Source organism: Zea mays, chromosome 10 (assembly GCF_902167145.1).
Source record: "Zea mays cultivar B73 chromosome 10, Zm-B73-REFERENCE-NAM-5.0, whole genome shotgun sequence".
Taxonomy (NCBI): domain Eukaryota; kingdom Viridiplantae; phylum Streptophyta; class Magnoliopsida; order Poales; family Poaceae; genus Zea; species Zea mays.
In genome coordinates this window covers 84,855,039-84,864,560 of record NC_050105.1, presented here as the reverse complement: position 1 = coordinate 84,864,560, position 9,522 = coordinate 84,855,039, and the positions used below count along the sequence as shown (strand labels likewise).

The window sequence follows — 9,522 nt, the reverse complement described above, 5'->3', positions numbered from 1 at the left end:
CAAGGATAAAAACTCGATTCGAATCGTCTGCTTCTCGCAGCTAATGAGATTGCTTGATCCATGCTGCTACATTGAGTAACAAGTGGAATGATGCGGAGATGATATAAGATGTTGATTGCTAAAATGTTTGCTACTTTGTATGAGTAGATAGTACATTTTTAGCCTTAAGAGAGTCACACTTAACTTTGACTAAGTTAAAATCTTGATTTAGAAACTCAGCTAGTGCTTTTTGGCAACCAAACCCCACAGCCAAACAGCTGCATGTCTAGAGGTAGAGGAGTAGACTCCTCACACCAGGTAAGTCTAGCTGAGTATTAGTATACTCAGCCTTGCTTGTGGCATAATTTTTACAGGTTCTCTGGAGGAAATGGTTGCTGGGATAACTTGGCCGTCCACCTTGCCACGGGGTTGGACTGTTGAGTGGGACCCTGCCTCGGCTGAGGAGGAGCATGAGGAGTGATGGGACAGGCTTCCCCATCTCTCTGTTTAATTACCGTTAGTTTTATTCCGCTGCACTTCGAACAATGATGTTTACTTTTGCAAAAACTCCGATGATGATGTTGGTGATGTAATAATTTAATATTCTGACATGTATGGTTTTATGCTTTATTGTATTTGCTCTGTGACTCACCTTCGAGTGAGATTGTGGTACTTGATCCTGTCAGTGGCCGTGTCGGACTAGATCCGAGGGATTGACGGGTTATTCCCATTTAAGTGTGGTCTAGCCTCTAAGGCGAGGCTTAGGCACTTAAGTTGGAATAATTCGGGCAGTTCCGCCACACTTGTCGCCTCTGCCCCTTAGGGATGGTGGCCTGAAGGAGCTTTGTTGTGACCCTGAAGACTGGGAGCTGTGTTGTTGCCTTTGAGGTTGTTTCTTTGTCATCACTTGGGTTGGAATTATGGATTGATCTGACGTGTCTAGGGTGAATTCCTCCTCCGAAGCCCCTGGTCATCTCAGAAAACCTATACACTTCTTCCCTTCTTTGACGAAAATCATTATCAGCCTGGATATACTCATCCATCTTCTGAAGAAGCTTCTCCAGTGTTTGTGGGGGTTTCCTGGCAAAATACTGAGCTGTAGGTCCTGGCCGAAGCCCTTTGATCATGGCCTCAATGACAATTTCATTGGGCACTGTATGCGCTTGTGCTCTTAGACGCAGGAACCTTCAGACATACGCCTGAAGGTATTCCTCATGGTTCTGCGTGCACTGAAACAAAGCCTGAGCAGTGACTGGCTTCGTCTAAAAGCCTTGGAAGCTAGTGATTAGCATATCCTTGAGCTTCTGCCATGATGTGATTGTCCCTGGTCGGAGAGAAGAGTATCATGTCTGGGCCACACTTCGGACTGCCATGACGAAGGATTTCGCCATGACTGCAATATTGCCTCCATATGAAGATATGGTTGCTTCATAGCTCATCAAAAACTGCTTAGGATCTGAGTGTCCATCATACATAGGAAGCTGGGGTGGCTTGTATGATGGGGACCATGGAATAGCCTGCAACTCTGCTGCCAAAGGAGACACATCATCAAAAGCAAAATTGCCATGATAAAAGTCATCGTACCATTCATCGTCGTTGAATGAACTCTCTTGATGAAGCTCCCTGTGCAGGGGCCTTCGGTCCTGGTCATCTTGAGTAAGTTGACGCATTTCCTCAGCAGCTTCATCAATCTTCTTCTGTAAATCGGCTAAGCGGGTCATCTTCTCCTTCTTCCTTTGTACTTGCTGGTGAATGATTTCTAGGTCCCTAATCTCCTGGTCCAGCTCCTCCTGGTGAAGTGTTGGGCTAGTGGCCTTCCTCTTCTGGCTCCTAGCTTCACGTAGCGTCTCCTTATTAGTGTCCAGTGGCTGCAATGCAGCCCCTGGCGCTGCTGTCTTCTTCGGCGACATGACGAAGGTCGATGCTTGCCGAAGGTGGTCAAATGAGTTCACCGGAGGTGGGCGCCAATGTTGGTCACTTGTTCTCAAATGCTATGAGTTAAGTACAAGGCAACACAAATGTTAATGATTAAAGATCTTCGTCCTTCGAAGTATTATCTCCCTTAGGATATAATGATCTTCAGACGAAGGTCATGAAAGACATACCTTCGTCATTCCAATATGCAAGAATATAAACAGGGATATATGAGACATGAAAAAAGCATGAATAACTATATCAAGTCATCAAATTATTCATATTATCATTATATGATCATGAATAAACACTAACGATATCAAATCACATTTGTACCTTCGGCTTGACAGAAGGTAAAGGTCCAAGAGTGACGTGCGAGTGTTTATAAGTCAGCATGAACAGTACGGTGTTACTGTTCATCTATTTATAGACACAGGACGCAGCCTGGGCGAAATTATATTCATGTCCTTGACATTTACTATTAGCCAAAAGGTAAGTTGTTGAGAGTTAAGCAGTCTTTTTCCCTTTAGGTCGGTTTCATTCTCCATCACCATCTTTGTGCTAAGCCGAAGCTTCTCCATCTACAGCTTCAGAACCATTTCATCCTTCTTCCAGATCGTGCCTTTCATACCATATACACCTTCATCTCAAAGTCGAAGCCTCTTGTGACATTATACTATTCTGGAAAACATGTTAGTCGTGTTTTTGAGGACCTTCGTAAGACGAAGGCCCCCAACAATTATTGAACAATAAAAGAGACAAGTTAGAGTTCCAAACAGATAGGATATGATTCCAACAAATAAGTACCAAATTAGATCTGTCATATAACCACCCACCTCTAGCCTATATAAATATATGCCATCATAACACCTGAAGCAATCAACCATAGACTCATCTCCTCTATAGCCTCGCAGCAGCACCACCGCCATCCAAGCCACAACAACTCGCTGTCAGATAAGCTCGCATCCATAAGCCGCCATGACCAGCTCGTCGAAGTTCGAGTTCCTCCCCAAGTCTAGCAACAACTCCAGCAAGAAATTTCTCTCTGTCTGTTTATCTTCCGGAATAACCCTGAACATCGTTGTGACCAGCTTGACGAGAACTTCGTCACCACGTTTTCGGTTCGTCGACCGGATCTGCAGTTCACTGTCAATCTACGAAAAAACCGAGATGTCCAGCAGCAACGCGAGATCGAAGGGTTTTGATTGGAAAGTAAGTTGGTGGTAGGTTAATAGTGTTTCCCGCATGATAGGCTTGACGCTTCCCACCTAATAGATATATAGCGTGAGTTTAAATTACTTTGTGTTTTTTTTGTTCGTAGGACGTTAAAGTACTATGTTGCTAAACACTCAAACTCTTTTCAGCCAAATTCTCTCTATAGCTAGATTTTTTTTCACAGCTAAATTCTCAGAAAAGCTGATTAGAAAAAATTGTACCAAGTCAAGAATCCCCACAACCGGGTCACATGCGTAGTTTGACGCTATGGGCTTGTGGCTGCGTAGGCCAGTTGTAGGCGTGGATGTAACAAGTGAGCGGTGGCCTATAGGGGCGCGGCCCACACATTCCCTACTTCGGCACTTCCCCAGTGTCGCACGTTCCAGCTCGGTAAGTTTTCCTTCCTTTTTCCATTTCCTTTACTCTATGATATTTTATTTATTATTTCCTTTTTGTAACTAATTGGTTTTTTATTTCCATATTTTTTGTTTGCTTTATTTTATTATTCCTTTATCTTTTATTTTTGTGTGTCTATATATATATATAAAATTTAAATATTGGGTGGAAGCCGTGGTCGTAATTTCGGTTGGGTGGTCCAACTGCACCATGTTTTCAATCAACATAACAGGTGCCCTTTAGGCTTTGTTCAGTTAATCCCGTTACCTAAAGATTGAAAGGGATTAGAAAAAATTGTGAAAAAATTTGACTTATTTGAAAAAATTGTGAAAAAATTTGACTTATTTAAGATTTAAACCCATCTAATCTCACTCAATTCACGTAGATTGAGAGCTAACCGAACAAAGAACAAGACCTTAGTGGTTGAGGCCCGAACCTCCAGAGGCCCACTTGGAACAGCCCAAGCGCTAGCCGGCTAGCCCCATTCACCCCCACGAGATCATATATTATTATATCGCCAACCGCCCTCGTCTCCTCACGCCAATGCACACCCTAGCCGTCGCCAACCTGCAGCTCCATCCCGGTGCTTGCCCAGACGGGTCGCCCCGTAAGGAGAGAACGTGACCAGGCAGGAGACGACGCTTCATGTATCCATCTCCGCCTCAATCGACCGTGCCAATTAACAGGCTCCCAAGGAGGAGATCCAATCCTGCGGGCGGGTGTCCCGTCGCCCATCCATCGATCCGAATCTGCATGTGACCAGTCTCATCGGGCTCTTCTCTTTTTTAGGAATGACTCATGGGTTTCTCACCATCCCTTCCACTTGGGGATTTCAATCGAATGGTGAAATGGAGTTACCAATCAACAACTAGCTGAATCAGCTCCCGGCCTACCCGGGCTTATCTCCACCGGTGCAGGTAAGCATTGCTGCTGGCACTCGAGCAAGACGACGCCGACTATGACCTTTGTCCCCATGAGTCAACAGGTTGGTGAACACCACCGCTGGGAGCACCTCGCCAGGAACGTGCGTACCTCCCGTGTCTCCTTCAACCCGCCATGAATTTCTTGGTTTCACTCGCTAGCTGATCGACTGACTGACACACGTACACTCATGTCTTTCAGCCTTTCCTCACGCTCTTCGGTAATTAAGTTCATCCATGATCCGATCCACATCAAGCGTGGCAATCAATCATCTAGTAGTGTTTTTCTTTGGTCGGTTCCATCCATAAATTAGTTCTAAGTATCTTTTTTTCTGATTTTTTTTCTAGAATCCTAGGCCATCAAGCGTGGCAGTAATGCTTTGTTCTTGCAAATAATTTTTTAAAATATTTTGATTGTACTTTGTTTGTGATGAACATGTAGCTTCTGATTCTTTGCTAAAAACTACCAAATGTGCAATCTGTTATTATTTTATAGCCATGTGAATATGGATTTATCCTATTGTATATATCATTTTTTGTTGTTATAATTTTTAGGAGACAACTCGGTCTATTGTCCCTGCAAAGAATGAGAAGAAAGAATCCTCAAACACTGGCAAGCGAGAAACTAGGAAATCTATAAAAAGGACTGGTGATTTAATCTCTTAGCCTTGACACAACATATGCATAGTGTGTTACTTGGTGAAAACTTATGCACAAAATTTATGTTGTCGCTTTCATGAAGGAGGCAGGTTACTTGGTTTTACCCTTTCTGCATATTATGCAAATAATTCTCAAATGAACATTTTTCTTAATTTTGTATCAACTTTTATATTGTGTTATTCTTTCACGTGTGACCTGGCTATACAGAGATTTATGCCTCTGCTTCTCTATGCTATGGAGTATCAAATCTGTTGATTTTTTGTTCTGATAATATAGAATGATAATGGTTCATGTTGTGAAATGGGTAGATGATATCATTCCAGATGCACCTTATGCCATAACTGAACAATACTTATTATTGTTTTGGTTTCAGGTGAGGATCCAGTTGGAGTGAGGGATCTGCTTGTCAGGTCATGAGGAACATGCTTGCAAATGAGGGTGTCCGTTCATTCTACAAGGTTTGTCTTATTTTCCTGGGTGTTCCGTAACTTTTCCTTGTACAAAGTTATAATACTTGTAACTTTGTTACTGACCCAATGCTATTGAACTTAACATATTTTATTCCAAAGAAACCGAACCATGCATTAAGTTTGAGTATTTGGCCTTTGCGAATGCCTTTTTTCTTCGATATTTATCTAATGTAATACGTACATTTTCAATCGAGCACATGATGCTGCATATTGCAACACTTAGATATTTGCTTGACCATAAATGCAATACAACATATGGCGATTTTACTCTTATCTTCCACATTTCAGGACAGTAAGCCTGCATAATAGTGTTTATATGACATTTGCAATTAATTGGTATTTTGGATAAAAACATATATTAAATTTTCTACACTTTTCATTGACAGGGTTTGTCCGCTGGTTTGCTAAGGCAAGCAACGCACATAGACTGCTCATCTTGGATCCTTCAGGTTTGTATAGTGTGTTGTGTTGCTTTATGGTCAATTGACCAGCCATTACCTCCACCTGATGGTCCTCGTTTACAACAGTAAGAGCTAATTAAGTAAGTAGGTGCATTGAGATTTGTCTTGCTATCTGAAGTGGTAAATTTGTTAATTCTAATTCTTTGTTGAATGGGGGGGTTTTGTGGGTGCTGGATGGTGTTGTGGGTTGAGCTCCTTCTTTAGATTTTGTTGTGTAAGAAATTTGCTTTGATTTTGATTGGAAGAAACTAGTACCTAGATTGGTTGATGAGTTACTTACCAGATGATCATTTTCTATGGTCGATGGTGTAGTTGCCCACATGTTATGTACCCAACTTTTGTATAGTTGCCCATTTGTTCATGCTTTCCAAACTTGAGAGGCATGTGCCCATTTATCGATCCTTTAGAACTTCATGCTTTCTGAAGTAGACATCCATGTACCCGTCGTCTATGATGTTTGGGAAACTAGTAACAGAGAAAAATTTGCAGCAGGGCAGTGGAGTTGAGGCTCCGCTCCTCCCCTAGTCCGCCATGCTTGTATGTAGGTGTAGATCCTATATCTTTGATAATAGCACATATTGCAGGTTAGATATTCTTATTGGGTCGATTCATTTTGTATGTGCTTTGTAGCTGCTAACACGCCTCTGCATATATTCCCTAATATGCATCTATGTTCATATTGGAGGATGCAAATGAGATCCTAGAGAACAGTGCAGTGTCACTTATTATTAGTAATTCTCATTTTGTTATCCTTGTGCAGCTATGGAATGTTTGCCACCAGAGGGTGTGATAGATTTGTGAATGTGTGGGATGACATTAACAAGAGAATACTATATCAGGTAAAGCAAGTGAAGAGTTTTGCTTCATTAGGATGCTACTGTGTGGAACCTTTTCTACGTTCATGATTTTTCTACTCTTGATTGCAGTACTCAAAAGTGCGCATCAAGCATTGTTGCACTGTCATTCGGTAAGGATGGCCATCTGCTTGCTGTGGCATCCAACTACACTTATGAAGAGTGAGAAAAAACGCACTTTGTCTGACAAATCTCTGTTTACGCAATATTAACCGCTCATGATTCTCCTCACACTTGTCCTCTTTGTCGTCTTGAGTTTTATTTGCTGTGACTTAGCAAAAGTGAATTCCACTGATGGGACTAACGATACCTCAATATGTTTTGTCAATACCTTAAGGAGTCTATTGTCCTATTTTTCTTTCAAGGTTCGTTGTAGACTTAAGGTACACATTATGAATCGTGCGTTGCCTTCTTTTGAGTTGTTACACAACAAATGGTCTACTTTTACGATGCGTTTTATGTTCAAAAACTTTTACACGACATGCAGCGAACTAATGCTAAACGTTTCACACCGTAATTTGGGCCACATTCGCTGCTACGAAACTGATCGATGATTTACACTAAAATTCATACCCATTTACGTTGTTTTAGTTTACATTTTATGTTTAAATCCGACCAAGCTAGAACCTGCGCATGATCAGGCCCGCGATTTTCACATTGTAATTCAAGCTCCATTCGTCGTTACGAAATATATTGACGATTTACACTAAATTTGTAGCCATTTATACTGTTTTTGTTCATGTTTTACGCTAAAATCTACTCGAGCTAGAACCCGTGCACGATTTGACGCGCGTGATTTTTACGATGTAATTTCTGGTCTCGTTCGCCATTTCGCGATTTTCAAGTCGTAATTCGAGTCCTATTCGTCGTTACGAAACAGATCGACAATTTACGCTAAAATTTGGAGCCATTTACACTGTTTTGGTTCACGTTTTACGCTAAAATCTACCTGTCGGAGAGGAAATCTCCAGCCGGGTGGCGGAGTGCACCCGCCCTAAATCCTAAGATGAGGGGGGGCCTAAGCGTTTTGCTTGTTAGTTAGAAAATGGGAAGAAACACAGGAACCCACAAGGATTTAGAGTGGTTCGGGCCGCCGGAGCGTAACACTCTACTCCACTATGTGATGTATTGCTTGAGAGCTTGTATGAACTTGTGAGCCTAAGATTGGATCCGAGTGAGCCTCGCTGCATGCCTCCCCTTTTATAGTTCAAGGGGTAGCATGTATAAGGGTTCTGAGCCCCGACACGCGGGCCCAGGGACAAATGGAAGGATGGAACTACTGCTTGCCCAGCCCGTGTGATCTCCATCCGTCATCATATCTGTAGTGTGTTCAGTATTGATATCTTGCTGCAGCGCCCTCGGTAACGCGCGGGTCATCATGGGTGTGGCGCATGCCACGACGTAGGTGCACTGTTGGCCAACGGGAATAGCCAGACACGCCGCCAGTAGGATGGCTTGGGCGCCTCCTGCCAGTTGAGTGGCAGGGCGCATTTAATGCCGAAGGGGCACATCGCCTGTCATCGGGGCAGTCAGGCGGCGCGTCCTTTCCATAATAAATGTAAGGGCAGCGTGGCCCAGCGGCTTTACGTCAGGCCCATCCCGCATGCTCACGTCATGCATAGTAGGTCGCTTGACTGCACCAGGTCTCCGCCTGGCTAGGGAATAGGAACGTTGCGTGGACAGGTTCGCACCAAGCTGGGTCTGGACACATGTCGTCCCCGGACCCCTTCCTGGGCAGGGTCCGGGTATTCCCTGTCCTAGAATCCCGGGACCCGGCGGTGAGTAGTTCGGACCCCACTCAGAAGGGTCCGGGACCCATCTCGGAGGTCCGCCCATCACGTACGGGGGTCCGGTAATTTCCTTGTAGTAGGTCCGGACCTACCACGTGTATCCTAGAGCACGTCCCTTCCCTTGACCACGTGGCGACCCTGGGGCGGCTAATGTTGCGCGGCGGAGAACTGTCCTCTGCACAACTGGAGACTTCACTGCCGGCGCAGCTCCTTCATCTTGTAAAGAGGGGTACCCCTGTTTCAAGGTACTGACAATGGCCCCTGGGCCCACCTCAGGGGAGGGTGCGAGCCTGCAGGTGGGGCCAAAACCTGTATCCTGTGTAAGCGCAGCATGGCCGGTGACCGGGGCTTTTCCTTAGCGTGCGCTGTATTAACCCAGCACACACATGCCGTCAGTCTGCTATTGGTCACACCAACCGTCGTGCCCGTCTTCGCGACTGACTGATGCGTGGCCCCCACGCATGGAGGTTTTGCCGTGCCCCGCGTGCGTGGGGCACCCTGTTGGCCCTGCCTATGTTAAAAAAATATCCTCCGGCAGCGGCCCCGAGGCGGCGTGGGAGCGTGCGTGGCGGTTTACTCCTTTCGCGCATGGAAACCAGCGTCCCAGCCACGTGACTTGTGGGTCCAGGCCCCTTTGTCAGTAACTGAGTTGTTCGGGCGTTAGGTGTGCGTCAGGAGGATTTCCCCCAGGGTGTGCGGGGAGCCTTTTCTTGAAAAGGGGTTCTCCGCGCGCAGTGGTTTCGCTTTCGCATTTTCCCCAACTGATCCGCCCTTTCGCCTCCGAGCCCTCCACGCCTCCCCGCGTTCGTGCTCCCCAGTTTTCTGTCGCCACAGTTGCCATGGCCATGCTGGTTTGTCCCGAT

General features: G+C 44.9%; 1 long non-coding RNA gene across 10 annotated transcripts; it reads left to right on the top strand.

Moving 5' to 3' along the window:
• The first annotated feature begins 4,011 nt into the window (after positions 1–4,011).
• LOC103641312 (uncharacterized) lies at positions 4,012–7,281 on the top strand. Of its 10 annotated transcripts, none has more exons than XR_004853189.1 (7): positions 4,016–4,528; positions 4,627–4,716; positions 4,980–5,073; positions 5,458–5,542; positions 5,941–6,003; positions 6,776–6,854; positions 6,942–7,281. It is a non-coding gene; the product is annotated as an uncharacterized lncRNA (long non-coding RNA). The 10 variants fall into 10 exon arrangements; XR_004853188.1 differs by having other exon boundaries at positions 4,017–4,421; positions 4,490–4,645; XR_560244.3 differs by having other exon boundaries at positions 4,020–4,528; positions 4,627–4,645.
• The last annotated feature ends 2,241 nt before the right edge of the window (positions 7,282–9,522 follow it).